The 17,808-nt window shown below is 31.4% G+C and overlaps 2 non-coding genes across 2 annotated transcripts; both read right to left on the reverse strand.

Annotated features, from left to right (window-relative positions):
• Nucleotides 1-10,897: 10,897 nt before the first annotated feature.
• Nucleotides 10,898-10,971, reverse strand: TRNAN-GUU (transfer RNA asparagine (anticodon GUU)). Its single transcript has one exon. It is a non-coding gene; the product is annotated as a tRNA-Asn (tRNA).
• Nucleotides 10,972-11,065: 94 nt separating this feature from the next.
• On the reverse strand, nt 11,066-11,137 carry TRNAQ-CUG (transfer RNA glutamine (anticodon CUG)). Its single transcript has one exon. It is a non-coding gene; the product is annotated as a tRNA-Gln (tRNA).
• Between the last annotated feature and the right edge of the window lie 6,671 nt (nt 11,138-17,808).

A 17,808-nucleotide genomic window follows, 5' to 3' on the forward strand; every position in this document is an offset into this window, starting at 1 on the left:
CTTATCATGTATCAATCCTAAGTGCCCATAATCCTATGTGAAATTAGGCATAAGTTATGCTTCATCATCTCAGGTGTCGATTTCCTACGTTGTTCTTCATGTGATGTTTGACACTTAATTTGATGCAGTTCAATATTTAAGAGTCAACTTATGTGCTCTTGGATCTAGACAGTTGGTTAACTGATGGACGTATACCTGAGGCCATATAATGTTATCTCGTGTATTATGTATTTGATCATTAATTATGTGAGGGGCATTCCTATATTGTAATGCACATTTCCTATTATTGGAGATTGTGAACTCAAGCCAACCTATGTGTCTTGATGGCTATATACGTAATATCTTGAAATCTTGGTAAGTAAGGAGGGAAGCATGAGGTATTATAATTCAAGGAGATACTTAGAGGAAGCTTGGATATAAAACTTTGGTTTGTAGCTTGGAATGTACTTTGGTCGTAACCAAGAAGGCCTTACAACCTGGCATATAGTATATTCTTATCATGCAAGCTATCTTATGAATCAGTGCAATGTATGTGAAGCATTGATGCAATTTAAGATCGGTTGATAATAAAGTGTTTCTTGCAATTATATCTTTCCTACTTCTATTGTGTTGTATTTTTAGGGTCTTTTTCATCACCTTTGGGGATACACCTTCCTTAGATTGCACCACAAGTCCAAGATTCATTTAATGCAAGATTTAAACAATTCCCATCTTATCTATCATAGAAAAACACCATTTATGTCTCCAAACCAAGATTCCTCTTAGATCCTAATAACATTCCTTTGTTGGGGAAGGCTTCAACATGATCGGAGCATAAAGGTGCCAAGGAGCATGCTAGTAATGCTTATCGAGCCCACTTCAATTAAAAAACAGGCACTAAAGTGTATAGAAAGAAGGAATTAGTGGAACTCCTCTTCCTTCTGATCAATAACACCCTTCTATTTCATTGTTAGACCACATTATCTTTGTTAGTGGAATTTCTTATGCAAATGAAACTAATTAGTAAATTTGCAAACCCTAACCTCTATATCTTGGTCATTTCAAATTGGGATTTCTTTTGTGATGTTGAGCCCAATTAGACACGGAGGTTAATATTTTCCAACTTTATTCAACATGGTTTCCCCATAATTTATTACTATAGGGGTTTGGGGGAAACACCCCCAAGATAGGATCAAGGGGCAATACCCCTTATGGAGGCTTGGGGTAGAGTCCCAGGTGTGCTCCATATCAAAGTACAGGGTGGGGTTGAGGGGCTATGCCCGTTTGGGGGATTTTCAAGAGAAGCTTCCCCAAAGCCCAAAAAGACTTTGTTATTGCAAAAGGCATTGATTGCTATTTTTCTATTGGATGATTTATTCTTGCCCTAATTTTGTAAGTGGCAAAAATCTTGTATAAAATGACTTAGGGTTAGAGATTTCATAATGTATGATGAGATTGTAGCTTCTTATGGTAGTATTGAGCTGTAAGGGATTGCAAATTGTAATCACTGGATAATAATAATATTGGACTTGTTGTTGGTGGACATAGCCCAAGGATTGGGTGAACCACATTAAATCTTTGTGTCTTGTGTTCTCTTTTGTGTGATTTGTTATTTTTTGATATTGATTATATTTGTATGTAATTTTTATTTCTATCCATGGTTAATCCTAAAAATTTTGAGCACTAAACATGTCTAAATTACATCTTTTTAAATTCAAAACCTAAGATCGTTATTGCTCTTTTTGAGTCAAAATATGGGCAGGACATAACTCACAATTCAATAGATGTATCTACAAAGGATTAAGCCCTTTTACCCTTCGATGGGTTCCCAACTTCAAACTAGACTCCTTTCTACGTGTTTTTCAACCTTTTTTTTATTGCATTGGCTACTCTATTATTGGAATACACAAATCCACATATTATTGAAATACTAGCTAATAGTTTGGGGATTTTTTATTAAGCATGATTTAATTCCTTATGAACTCCCTTATCATGATGATAGATTCTTATTGTTCCTCATTCTATCTAAACCTATGACTCAAAAGTTCTCCATCCTCTCAAAATGGGGAAAATGGGAACAACATATTATCGTTGAAGATGAGGCTCTTGTGGATAGATTTGAAAAGCACTCGGGTCATCTTAATACATATTATCTACAAATATCTGTATTCCAACACTAAATAATGTTTATTTAGTCCTCACAATGCACAAACTCTCATTAATAATGGGGTCAATAATGTTTCATGTTTAACATCGACATCCTATAAAAACATGAAGCATATTATTTGTCACCAATTTTTTTCCAAAGAATCTATGGAGTTTTTTCAACTACAAGGGATTATAACTAGTCTTTTACTTCACTCATAGGAGCTTGCTTGAAACACATGGATATAGTCAATAAGAAATTCATCTTGGCACCAGGATCTCATTTCATGTTTTCTCAAATTCAAGAGTTCAATGATAAAAATATTTTTACTTAGACTATTAAGGATTTGACACTCGAACTAATGTTTCAAGACAACTAAATACGAATCCCATTTTAATACATGGGCTTGAAGTCTAATGCACCTTGTGAACAACAATTAGAGAGAATGGCCAAGAAAATGTTCACTACCCTTGCCTAAACTATGATCTAGATTGTAGTAAAAGAAGATGTTTTTGTAGCTATGGAAGAATGCTCATGCTAGGAATGTAAATCTTATTTAGATAAAGACTTACATTACATGGTAAAATGACTCAATCAAGTGAATACACATAAGGGTCTCAAAAAAAAGAACATGAGATACATGAGAATAAGGAGATCATTTGTATTGCTTCCCAAAATGGTAGCTTCAATAGCTTACAAAATTTACAAGCGAAACTTTACATTGATGGTGACACTCCAAAACTTGTCTCTGACTTGGCTAGTCCCAAGCTGATTGACCAAATTAAATGGAGTGACATGTGGGATAATTAAGTTTGTAATCCTTCATTATATTGTTTAAGTGAAAAACTTAATGATATGGATGTGGAGCCATGTGACATTTTTCAATGTCCTTGCAACATGATACCTAATGAGACCACTTTATACCAACACTGCCATGATACATAAACATTTTTCCTATACAAAAAAACATCTAGGATGACAACAAAGAAAATAATTTAGTGTCATTACTAGAAATAGATCAGAATAATATGGCTTTTGATCCCTCACTAATTTTATTAATTATATAAACACCATCTCAAAAGACAACAAGTACAAGAACCCCTAAAACTAGGAGTAGAAAATCCAATCTGGTCAACGTAAAGAAGAAATTGTGGTGGGTACCCAAAGCACACTTGATGAAAAGTTTTCATTAGTTAAAATATTCTTCTCCTTGTCAAAAATGAAGATTTTTTCATGAAGTGTCAAAGGCATTAATGCCTCTGACAAGAGATTAAAGATCCATAACTATCTCTAGATTCTTTAAAGGTTGACCTAGTATTGTTGCAAGAGAAAAAAATGTCACAGGAGATCCATTCCAAATCTATTGGTAAGTGGCATTTATGGAAGTCTACACGTTACATTTTTTTTGGAGCCTCAACCAAGCTTTCTATTATGTGGATTCTAAAAGCCATTCACGGAAAATCAATAGAGTAGAACACTAACTTTCAAGTTACCAAAGTCACCCATTTTTACACATATTTCATTTTGATAAATGTTTATGGACTCTCTTCGACCCAGGGAAAATTGAAATTATGGACAACATTAAATGAAAACATTCAATAGCTTGATGAAAACAATATTTTCCTTGGTGGTAATTTTTATGCTATCCTAAGCTCTGCAAAGAAGAGTGGAGGTATTTGTCCTCCACACAAAACAATGCAAGACTTTACTACTTTTGTCATGGACAAAAACTTGCTTGATATTGTAGCATTTAAGATATTCTTCACTCAGACTAACAAAAGGGTTGGCCTTGCACAAATAGCAAAGAAACTTGACAAGTTTCTAATTTCAAGAATAAAAACTTCAACATTTCACTTTTGAAATCATAAATATTATCAATATCTTAATCTAATCATTTCCCTATTCTATTGAATATTACTAGTGCATCTTCACTCTCTTTGCACAATCATAGGCCATTATTCAAATTTGAAAGGATGTGGCTTTGGTATCTGACTTTCCTTACTCTTTCACAAAAATGGGGGAGTAGTGCGCCCAAGAGTAATATAACTAAGATACATACCAATTCTCAAGGAAAATGAAGCATATTAAAGGCCTCATCAAACATTGAAACATATCAATGTTCAAAAACATTTTTTAGCAAAAGGACATGATCAAGCTACAACTTTCAATAATCAATGATACTATTATTCAAAAGGGTATGAATCAGACACTGTCTTCAAGAAAAAATAATTACAAATAGATTGGGAAGAGTTGTGCCATTGCAAGGAGGAATTCTAGAGGCAAAAATTATGCAAGCTCTGGCTCAAGGAAGGGGAAATGAGTACATAATATTTTCATGATTCAACCAAGCAAAAAAGGGAGGGTAATTCAATCTTTTCAAAATTTAATGCAAAAATTTTGTAATCTCATAACTAATGCTAATGGTATTCAAGTTGAAGGTGTAAGGTTATTAAGGAATTTATTGGACTCTCTTATTGGTCTTTCTTGTTCTAAATTCTATACAAATGAAATTCTAGAGGCAATTCCCAATCTTGTCTTCGAACAAGATAATAGCAATTTAATGGCCCCTTTTACAATGGATGAACTTAGGCATGTTGTCTTTTCTCTCCGACTAGATATAAAACCCTAGGTCCATATTGTTTCATAGCTTTATTCTATCAAAAAATTGGAACCTTATCAGCCTAGATTTGCATAGTCTTAGAAGAATCTAGGAGAAACAAATTCATGTTGAAATATTTCAATAGTACAAATATAGCTATCATTCATAAAGTGAAAGAGCCTAAGTCATTTGTTGACTTCCGACCCATTTCACTTTGCAATATAATTTACAAGATTATAACAAAAGCTATTTATTCGAGGTTGCAATGTTTCATTTCTTTTCTTATTTCTACAAAACAATAAGGCTTTTTCCTGGGTAGAGAAATTATAGAAGGTGCCTTGGTGGCTCATGAAGCACTCTATTCCATTAATTCTGCTCAATCATCCAAATTTTTCATTTAACCTCATATGATGAAGGCTTATGATAGAGTTTCTTGGGACTTCCTTTTAAAATTCCTTCATAAATTTAGATTCTCTTCCAAATGGTGTAAATGGATAAGAGCATGTATTTCAGGAGCTTGGTTCTCAGTGATTCTAAATGGTGTTCCAGTTGGATTCTTCTCTTTATCTTAGGTGGTTAGATAAGGTGATCCAATGTCACCTATACTCTTCATCTTAATGGTTGAGGCATCTAGTAGGATTATAATTACTTATAAACATTGAGACTTGGATCTTTGGCATGAGGTACACATTCTAGAAACTTCAGTTGCAGTCATTCATCCCCTCTTTGTGGATGTCACTCTTTTGTTTGGAGCAAAAAATATTCAGGGAGCCAAATAGATTAAAATGACCCTTGATCTATACCATCCTCTTTTGGGATAAAAAGTAAATTTTCTAAAATCAAAGCTCTTTTTCTTCAATACAAGTGTGGCTATCTCTAATAAAATTGCGAGCATTTTGAGTTTTCCTATTGATTATCTTCATTCTTCTTATCTTGGAATTCATTTTTTTGTGGGGACATGTAAAAATTATTACTAGGTAACAATTATTTATAGATTAAAATCTATAATTTCAGTGTGGAAAGCAAGCTAGCTATCTTTTGTTGGTCATGTATTTCTTGTTAAAACAGTCTCATCAACCATTCTTAATTACTGTCATCAACCATTTTTGTAAGGAACCTTTCTCAATTTTAAAACAAAATGAAAAGATCATTAGAAATTTTCCTTGGAAATGTAATATATCAGAAGAAGAAAATATATCTTTAATCTCTTTAAAAGAAATGACATATACTAAAGCTATTGGGGGTGGATGCATCGATGATCTACCTCTAATAGATAAAGTCCATGAGGGGAAATTAGAATGGAAAATGTATACAAAATTGGACAAGTGGTATTGGATCATGCAATAGAAATACTAGGATTATAGAGATCCATCTAGAGTTTTTTCCTTGTTTGTTCCACCAAAGGGTTCAACTATATGGGACTTTATGTTGTGTCAAGGGAGATAGTAGTAAACTATATCTCATGGATAGTTCATAATGGTAATAGTATTCACTTTTGGTGCAACTCATGGAATGAATTCCCACCATTGGCCAACTCTAACCATCTCTACGATGTTATGGCTGTCACCCTTGACTTACAGGGTTCAGAAATTTTAGACTATGTGTCTGTTGTTGAGAGTTTCTCAAGAAAAGTAATATGGAGGGATCCTGATGAGATTTCAATTGATGTAATACATAGGGGAAATTGCAATTAGTCATCTTCTTAGAAAGAGAAGTCTTTCTTTCAAATAAGCAAGATTCATTATTTTGGGCTGCTACATTTAAAGATATGAGATACACAATAAAGGATGGATACAAAGTCTTACAATAGTTAAATAATAGCAAGGTCCCTAAGTGCACATTCTCATTTTATTGGAATAAGTTCATTCTCCCCAAAGTTGGATGCTTTGCTTGTTTGGCTTTAAGGAATAAAATTCTCAGTAGTGACTAACTAGAAAAGCTCCAAATTACACAACCATTGAAATGTATTTTATGCATGAATGAGGATGAAACAATGGATCACCTTCTTTTAAAATGCTCATTTTCTCAACAATGTTAGACTTGTGTGTTAAAAAAGTTGAGTTTCTCTATGCATTTACCACAAAAACTATGGGACCTATTTAAATCAAGGCTTGTGCTCCATTCCAAATCTCGTTTGACTTGTATCTGGAGATGCATCCCCATCATTGTGGTTTGGGCTCTATGGTGGGAGACGAATAAATGCATTTTTTGCCAAGATTTTACTCAATAGTCTTTGTTCAGGAAGACATTCATAAATCCATCTCTCAAGTTGTTAACATTAAAATCTCAAATGCTAAATGCAATTATTTGTTTTCATCTTGGGATGGAAAAAATGTTAGGGAATGTAAAGGCTTTCTTGCACCTTTTGGATCTATTCCTAATAGAAGTATGAAACTACCACCAAATCATTCAATACTTAAATGGATTCTACCTTCTACTAGTTTTGTGAAGCTTAACTTTGATGAAGCATATGGGGGTGACCTGGGTAAATCGAGCATTTGCATTTGCATAAGGGACCATAGCGGTATAGCATAAGTAATTAAAATTGGCCTAATTCCCTTGGGAACTAACAACATGGCTAAAGCTCAAGCTTCACTCATCATGCTTTTGTTGGCTAAGCGAATACATTTTTAAACAATCCATATTGAAGGTGATTCTGTGGTAATAATTAATGCATGCATCAATAAATTTCTCATGAATTTGAAAATCATGTATATCATTAATCAAATATGAAATCTTATAAACTTTATTGATGATCACTGTATCTCACATACCTACCAAGAAGGTAATGAAGTAGTAGATTTTCTTGCTAATCTAGGTTGTGGTGATGTTAATTTTGAAGCTTTCAACCCTCATACTCAACTTTTTGAATGACAACAATTACATAAGCTTATTAAGCATGATAAACTTGACATTTAATTCAGAGTGCATATGTTTTTATTCACAAACATCATCCAATTATGTTATATTTCACAATGTTTATGTTGATATATTAACATTAGGCTACCAATTTTTTAATTAAGAATTAAAGTCACAACTTTTAAGTGGGAGCTCCACACATCAATAATGAGCTTTTATTCCCCATCTTATGTCATATTGGGTATTTTTTTTATTGACAATGACTATCATATCATAGAGGGTTTGTGTTCTTCAATCCTACGACTTGGATGCTCAGATTCAGGGTTTTTGATTGCTTCCATGGTGCACCGTTGTTCTTTTGGTCCAACCTTCATTTTGGCACTCCACCTTTATTTGCCTTCGCAGGATTAATCCTTTCTTGGTTCAATGAAATGTTGTTGATGGAATCTCAACTCCTTCTTGGTCATGCTTTTCAATTTCCTACTTGGTAGTTCATTTGACACCTCACCATTTTGCTTGCTAAAGGGACCTCATAATGAAGTGTTTATTGTATGTTTTCAACGGTTTGCCTTGGAGGTTAATTACAATAGTTACATGGATTATTGTATTAAATCTTGATAATTAGATCAACCCTTCTCTTCTCTTCTCTTCTTTCTCTACTTCTCTATTGTAATTAGGTTGGGATTCAAAGTTTTCTTCTTGGTTCTTTCTCTAGTGAGGCTTTGAACCAGTTATATATATTAGTAAAATATTCACTGGTTAGCCCACTTTTATTTAAAAAATAAAAACTAAAATAAAATAATAGGCCTCATATATCTTTACATAGAAAATTGAAATTTTAATATTAATTTTAAAATGATATTTTCAATTTCATTTTGCATAGTTTTTGTAAAATATAATTATACAATAGAAATATCTATTGTTATTATGATTGACTTAGACTTAAAGGAAGTAGGTTACTAGTTGGTTGCACATTGAAAGTTAAGAGACCTAGGACAATTCTGATACACCTTGTGAAAGGTGGATGGACAGAAAAAACTAAAATGAATAAATACTTAATGTGTTGCGGCACTAATAAAATATATTGTACTCCATTCACCGTGATTTCAAATAAACACATAGTGCCTTTTTATAGGCAAGTGTACAATATTCTAGGGAAGTCTAGCATTAGCCAACAAGACAAAATATCTACGTACTTCTGGAAAATACTATAGCCGACACAACCAAAATACCTAAACCTAATAATAAACCTAATAATCTAGAGTATTATTTAGAGTATTTTTCAAATTTTTTTGCATCCATATTGCTTGACATGTCGCTGTTGTTCCTGCTACATACTCTGCTTTAGCTGATAATTTCCCCCTCAAATGAAATGTAAAAGCATAATAGACTTTTCTAGAATTATCTAAACATAAATAACTTCTAGAACTTTACCTAACCCTAATTGGTAATCCAATAATTTCTAAAATGCTCTATTATGCTTTTACATTTCATTTGAGGGGGAAATTACACATTCCAACACTCCCCCCTAATTTCAACCTCAAATGTTGTTGCATACGAATCCAAATTCTTTCTTTTGCTTGATGTTATTTTATGATAATCTTTGTATCTGTTCATTTCTTCATGAATAGTATCTTCCAAGACTGCGGCCTTTTATTTTGACAAATATTTTGTCAACAATTGGCTGCCAATGATTTCCTCTTTTCACGGGATCCACTGACAATCTTGCCTCATTTGTCACAATACCCCTTGATAGCTTCATATGTCACAAATGGTGACAGGGTTCTCCAAATAACCTTGCTCTACAAAATAAAAAATCTCTTTGCTGTCACAAATGGTGACAAACAAATTCCTTCCTTCTTTAGCTATCCATTGATTAGTTGCTTCTGTCAAAAAATAATGATAGGATACTCCCAATTAACCTGGCTCTGATTCGTCTGTCATAAATGGTGACAAGATTTTCTTAACCTTGCTCCGATACGACTCGTAGAAACCCACGATAGCTCTAGTACACCTTGTAAAAGGTGGATGAACAAAATAAACTAAAATGGAAAAATACTCAATGTGGTGCAACACTAATATATTTCATTAACCATTTTTGTCCATATCAATAATATTACATGATGCCTCTATTTATAGAGATCTTAGATCATTTCTGGAAACATCTGAATTAACTAGCATAGAACAAATAGACTTTCTAGAATTACCTAAACATAAATAACTTCTAGAACTTTACCTAACCCTATTTAGTAATTGAAGAATTTCTAGAATGCTCTATTATGCTTTTACATTTCATTTGAGGGGGAAATTACACATTCCAACAGAAAGATACACGAATCTACATGAAATGTGTGTGTGTGTGTGTGTGTGTTTTTCAACTATTGAAAATAACAAAAACAAAATGTATAATGACATTCATTTGATACTTCATCTAAAAAATAGTAGTCGCAGTGTTTCACCTCTCTTAGCATAGCCTAGATGCACAATGAGTGTTAAGTGTTCTTTTGATTCTCATAAGAGATAGGTCCATGTTACCTACTACTCATGAAACATGGGTCAATGAGTTTGACTTGAAAAACTACATAGTTGAATCATGATAGTAAATCACAATTTGACTTGCTCTGGAAAATATCTCCCACTTATCAATTGATGAGCTTAAGGAGCTTTCTAATGAAGGACTCATAAGTTAGAACACTTGTTGAAGGTTTTGTATATAGGGTTGCAAGCATAATGAGTTTAACCATGGAGACAACTTCGTAGATAAGCACACTCAAAACAAAGTAGTACTGAGATGTGTGATCTTCCAGAAAGTGAAAGAAGTCCTTGCACTTCATGTCTATGAGCATCTTCGAGATACAATGAGTGCTAAGTGTTTTATTCGTTCTCATAAGAGACAAGTTCATGTTTACAACTACTCATGAAACATGAGCCCTTGGACTAAAAAAATCATACAATTAAATTCTATAACAAAATCACAATATCAGAATTCTTAATTATCATTTTAACAAAATCTTGTTACGGTCAAGGAAGCAAGTCCATGAAATTGTTTGTGCACGCTCTACACAGTAATCATCAGACTTAGATTGTATAACAAATTAATGAATAGTTGAGAATATAAAAGCAGCTTTTCGATTAATTTGCAGCTTTAGGAAATTTCTACTTCTTCCATCTTCTTTTGTATCTATTGCGAGTTGAACTTTTGGAAGAGGACGGTGGGTGCCAAAATTATTTAGTTAAAACTATTAGAACATGACGGAGAGTGCCAAAATTATTAAAATTTAAAATTTTGGCTAATAATAACAGACTCTTTCTGACGCTAGAAGGAGGGCTTGAACCTCCGACCTTGTGGTTAACAGCCACACGCTCTAACCAACTGAGCTATTCCAGCTTACACTTTTCTACTTAAGACATTTTAAGACTCACTTTTTAATTCAATTAACATGTAAGAGCCATAATCTCCCTGGCCTGGATTTCTTTGCAAAAGGCCCTACCGAGATTTGAACTCGGGTTACTGGATTCAGAGTCCAATGTCCTCACCACTAGACCATAGGACCAATTGGTGTTTTATTTATTTATTACTCTTTCCAACTTTTCCGTAATAGTCAACTGCCACGCCCGTCTCTACAGAATTTGGAATGCAGTAGGGTCGGTGCTTCCTTCAACGTTTTTGCTAAGGAAAAGCCTGGGAGATTAGTTGGTTTGAAGATAAAATCTTATGTTTGATCCATCAAATGATTTAAAACTTTCTTTGTTTGGAGTTCAAAAGGGTGTATATATGCATATATGCAAATATAGAAAAAATTATCTTATGTTGATATTAATAATAATTGTGCATCCATGAAGTTGAAATGGAATAGGAGATATGAGGAAGAGAATTTAATTAGATCAAATGCATCTAACTGAACTATAAATATGTTAAATTATAGGAATAATTATTACTTCGTTATATGAATAGGGATGTTGTATAAATCTAAATTAAACAAATAACTAAAATTAGTTATCTATATAGATGTGTTAGATAATTCTAAAAATGCTTTTATATTAATTAAAGTTTTAAATCAATATATAAATATTATACTATTATCTTCAATTAAAATTGATAATGTAATTAGTATGCTAAAGTATAATGAATAATATTATATTAAACTGTAATATTATTAAGAATATTTATAATGAATATCCAGTACCTAGTAAGAGTTAATCAACTATGTATAAAATATAGATAAAATCATATATCAATAAAAAAAATTAAGAGTTAAATTGTTAATTTTAATTAATTTTGAAAATAAAATTAAAGATTTAATAGATAAATATAATTAATTCAAGGAGGGTTTCTCAATATTGGGTTATGACTACTTTATGTTTTGCATCCATGTGACATCACAAGTTATAAAGACTAATATACACTCATATAATGTTTGATGAAGGTCAATCGTATAAGATTTTTTATACTCGATAGCAAGCCACATTACCCTTGGGTGTAGAATTAACAGAGAAAAATAGATATTGAAAAACAAACAATCTGAGTAGAAGAATATGATTTACCTGTGAAATCACTGAGAGATGTGTTGCACAATTCAGGGCTTTTTAGACTTGTATAAATGGAAGAAAATGCCCAAATTGTGCATCTAAGAAATTTGAGAAAAATGTTCCACACTGAACTCTAGAAGTTTTGAGAATTATCATGTGTGGATGATGTCTTCACAACTTTCACGAATTATTATTATTATTGGATGATGTATTCAATTGTGGCTTTTTAATTTCCTTAGTTTTTGTTTCACAAAAACATTTTTCCTCCTTGCTATTTTCACATAGAACCAATCAGGTTTTAAATAATTAGTATTTTTACAATTGAATAAATATAACAAAAAAAAAACTTTGGAAAAAACATCAAGCATGAATAATACTTTGATACTATTGGTTAGTTGAAAGTTTTAATAAATTTTAATAGAAACTGAACGACTGTGTAAGTATTTTGCCTTCGACAAAAACTAATAAGAAATAAAAATAAAAATAATAATAGAAAGCTTTGTTAGCTTAGCTAATGATGCACTACTGAATGCTTCTACTGTCCACAATCATAGTGACATCTATATCATCTCCCATTTGAATAATATTTTATTTTTTCTGTCCACAATCACAATAACATCTATATCATCTCTCATTTGAATTTTATTTGATTTTTTCTTGGGATTCATTTCGTATTCCTGAAAAAAAATCTTACTTTAGGAGCATTGGACCATAAATTTATTAAAATCCCACTGACATTACCAAAATGGAAGCCCATATTGAGCGACTCATATTATGAACATCTTATCGGATAAGAGCCATTTGTTGTGGCCATGAGGCTTCACAAGAAGCTAGATTTAGTTTTATAGCATGTATAACATTAATTTGCTTGGTTTATACTTTTCTTAGTTTCAAATAGCAATTGGGTGATTACAAACAGTGAGGGAAAGCAATTAAACTTTCAATCTATGAGATCTATGAGCTCTAGTGCCTAAAAAAATTGTCTATTTTATAGAGGCATCATGTTTTTAAGAATGTTTTGAAATGACTTTATAAACTTGTATCTTTATTTTAACAAAAAAAATATTTTGTTTGAATTATTATTAATAATTAAAAATTATTAATAAATAAATTATATGAAAACACACACACACACATATAAATAGAATTATCCTCAATAGTTTTCTTCAACAATCAATTCTTATTAGATTCATATACCTAAAGCTTTAGATAATTTGATTGCAAATTATTTTTATAGGTTGCAAGGTTACCTTCATACACTAAATGAAATGTCCCACCAAGGAACCCAAAAGAAATTAACCTAAAGTTTCACTAAACTTGCCAAAATTTTTTTTTGAAAGATAATATCTTAACAACAATAGATATAATATAGCGGAAGCAACAACATACACATAAACAAATACCATAAAAATAGATTATAATTCTTAAGGGTCCCATGACGTTGAATCACATTTAAGTTTGATTTATACTAAAACCAATATATAACACATCCATATTAAAGAATAACTACAAGTAAAAATCCATTAAAAATATTATACAATTATCTCGAATGCCACTTGGCAATAATTAGAATACACAATCATCCAATGTATAGGTCACAGGGTATGAAAGGTTGAAAGAATATACATCATAAAATAGATTACATCATCTCTTAAGATCTATGAAATAAAGTACAATACAATACGTATAACCATCCATCATAGTACACAAGAACAAAATGAAAAGAAATACAAAACAAGGAACTCTAGCCATAACATCGAATTGTCAGATCTCAATGGTAAAAGTAAAAAGAACTACCGCCTGACCAAGTGGTAATCCCAAAAAGGGTCCACTCCCACTGCACTGAGGAGATAGTCTTAAATCTCAAACAAGATAACAATCCCAAAATTCAAAAGAAACATCTAGGTCAAGGAAAACCTAAAAGCAATCTAACGCAAGGTACCAAGACACAAGTGACATCTAAACCCAGAGGCAACAATGACACGTGGGAAATCTACTATGTATGTGGGCAAGTGTCATCGTATGAGCCAACTCTAAGGTGACCCTAGCAACTTGACTGGATGTTGGCCCCTAATGACTCTATGTTGCACTAGTATCCTTTCATATTGACAAGGCATACTAACGAAGCAAGGTCACCACCAAGCACCCTCTCTACTCCCATCCTAGCTTGTATTAGTACTCAAGGAATGGATGAAGAAAAAAAATGACTCTTATTAATTCATTTTACTCTCATTTAATGTAGTGTTATCACTTATTAAAAATAACCTACAATGGGTTACCCAAGCAGCCACTTTAGGGCTCTAGCCTCCATTGCAAGCCACTTCCCAACAAGACATACATATAACCTACCCTAAGCTTAGTAAAAGTAGGTCTCATATGACCATAAAATACACATCAGTTCTTAAACAAGTAACTGAAAAATACTAAAAAACATCAAAGATCAAAATCATAGATTTTACCTATACAATCATCCTAACAAGACTGATTTAAAAAGAGAGAGTACATATCTACAAACTTATGACATCACCAAAATAATATACTCTTGGCCTCTAGTAGACATCCTAAAATTGGTCAACCCCTATGTCAACCTCAAACCCGACATACAAGAAAACATATATCATACAGTGTAGTTTTATAGTTTTGTTTGGTTTTGAAAACACACAGTTTGAGTTAATAGTAAGGTTCAAGTCTTCATTTCGTTGTAAGTTTTCAGTTTGATAAAGTTTATAATATTCAAATTTAATTTACATCTACAATTTCATAGTACATTAATTCTAATTTTAATCAAATATTATTAATTTTTAATCAATAATCATTAGATTATTAAAGATAATAATCACTAATTTATTAATAAAATAATTTATATTAAATTATTAATAAAGTAATTATTATTATTTGTATTTTTATCAGTAAATGACCGAAGCCTTTATATTATATTTAAATGTTAAAAAGAAAGTCACATTGTTCTCTATTCAAATGGGCATTGGTAGTAAAGAACGGAGCAAGAAAACCTCGAGTCTTGCCTGGGACCGAGGTCCTATATTATACAGATTTTAAAAGGGGCATTCCCCCATATATTCAAAATTAATGAAATCTTACAATGACCATTATTAGATCTTATATTGACGGGAATAACTTTTCTTGTAGTATTCAACTTGTTTTCCAAATTCAGACTTTTGATGTTGGTTGAAACTAAATATACCTCCTAAGATAGTACTTCTATACTAACTTGCATATCAAAGAAGACCTTTCTTTCCATAGGGGGTGTAGTGCCTGCCCTAGTTTACATTTTCGAACTACATTTCTGATATCATTGCCAAACTCTTTTAGGCCAATTTATGTTTGATGATTAGTATTATTATTTTAGAGATTATCAGATGATGTTTACACTCAGTTTATTATATGATGAGATTACTTGGTACTCTATATTTCATGCATGTATGATGATTATTCAATGGTTTCAGTTATCGATGATGATTAGTTAGATGGTTTATTATTCCATGTGCTTCTTATGGATACTTACCCCATACTGCATGTGTATGGTGTGCATTTGTTTTATTTATGTATGGTGTTTCTGATATGGTTAAGGGAGGGAGTCGTAGTCACCCGCTAGTCGGGATCTACACGATGCACCACTTCCTGCCATTGTCTGTTTAGCTTAGAATATTGTGTTTGTACATGCGTGGATTTTATGCAGGTTGCAGGTACCGGGTATCGACTTCTCTGAATTGTCAGGATGAGCATACCCTATCGCACTGTCTCAATGGTAAGAGAGGGGAGATAAACTCTTAAGTCCAAATCCTAAACCCTTTAGCCAATTGTCCTAATTGATAATTAGGACAAGTATTTGAGTTAAGTACCCTCCGAATGCATCAAATGATGTAATTTCGTGATTATAACCCTTTTTGTTGATTTGGTATGTATTTTTCTATGATGGGTTTTCGTATGTTGCTTTATGAGTTCTTGTTGTTTTTCTATTAATTAAGTCTAATTAAAAAGATTAGTTAATGATTTAATTTAATAGAGAATTATTACGATAGCTTTATATTTAATTAATTAATTAATTAAATAAAAGAATTAAATTTGGAGATTAAAATTCAAAGATGAATTTAGAACAGAGTAATATTTATTTAATTTAATAATAATATATTTGGAGTTCATTTTTAAATAAATGCTAAATATTATTGTTATTTAAATTAATTAAATATGTTATCAATTAAGTTCTAAAATAAATTAAAAGTTGAAAGATATTAAATTATTAAGAATTCTAGATCGCATGATCTAAGCATGAGTTTAAATATGAGAATTAAATTAAAAGATTAAATTATAGAAATTAATAATGTTATTTTAATTTCTTAAAAGTGCACATAAGATTAAAGTAATAAATTAATTAAGAATAGAAGTCAAGTGGAATTTTAAATAAAGTTATTTAATAATTCAACTTAATGTGCATGAAAGTTGAATGCAAAAAAATAAGAAAAGATAATAAAGGTTAATTTGGAGTTAACTGAGTTGTGCAAAGAGTCTTCTCGGGTAAACGCACAATTAGTGCCCCGATTTGAGGAGAAATTGCTTATCACAACTTTGGGGGTTCATTTTTGGGATAGACGAATTTGGACAGGAATTTTTGGGAGACAATTTTTGGAAGCAAATTTCAGAAGGCTGATACCAAGAAAGTTTTCCAGGGGAAGGTTATTGAGAGGAGCGAATTCGCATATAGTTCCTGGAGATTGCATAATAGCATCAGGATCAAGTAGGGTCTTGTGTTTTTGATTATCCATTAAATATGCAATTATCCCTTCCTGTCTTCTTCGTCTCTGGGGTTTGTAGATCTGAATTCTCTGTGATGAAAGTTTTAACTGTTCAATATTGTGAATTTATTAATTGCTCTTCAATAATTTCTGTATCCATGGAGACTGGATGAATTATTAGAACCCTTGTTTTCTTGATTTAGAAATTAAGATTTAATTTAGTAAGGGTTTTGATTTTTGAAATTGAAAGTTCTTGATATATATATATATATATATATATATATCCTTTGGAAGAAATTGTTTTATTGAAATTAAACAAAACTAATTTTTAAAATAAAACTTAATTTATTTTATTTATATTAAAATAAAAAATAAAAAATAAAAATAATATTATATATAATGTAATTAGTGGGGGGGGAAGGAATCACCCCGTACCCGCCCCCCACTGTCGGCGAACCGATAGTACTTGTGTCGCAGGTACTGCAACGGCAGGTACAGAGTACCTGCCACCGCAGGCCCTGCGGCCAAGCCGACGGGCTTTAAACGTTGATTAAATAAATAAAAAACTTTGTTAATTTCGCTTTTTTTATATATAATTTTAATTTTTTTAAAAACAAATTTTATTATTTAAAATTTTTAATTAATAAAATTATAATATATTTTAAATTAATAATAGTTTTAACTTTATTAATATTTAATAAATAAATATTAAATGCATAAACATAGTTTGTAAATATTAATTTATTAATAATTTTGGTATAAAATTAATAAATTAACAATTAGTGAATAGATTAAGATAAGTAAGTAGAACAGGCAATTATTGATTAATTTAATTAAAATTAGTTTAATTAAGTTAATTAATAATGAATATTATTTGACTAAATTATAGATTTGAATTATTGATTTAATGAAAGTTATTATAAAAATGGGTTAATCGTAAAGGG

The sequence above is a fragment of the Cupressus sempervirens genome, chromosome 1, assembly GCF_028749045.1.
Source record: "Cupressus sempervirens isolate cs-2001-9-10 chromosome 1, ASM2874904v1, whole genome shotgun sequence".
Classification (NCBI taxonomy): Eukaryota; Viridiplantae; Streptophyta; class Pinopsida; order Cupressales; family Cupressaceae; genus Cupressus; species Cupressus sempervirens.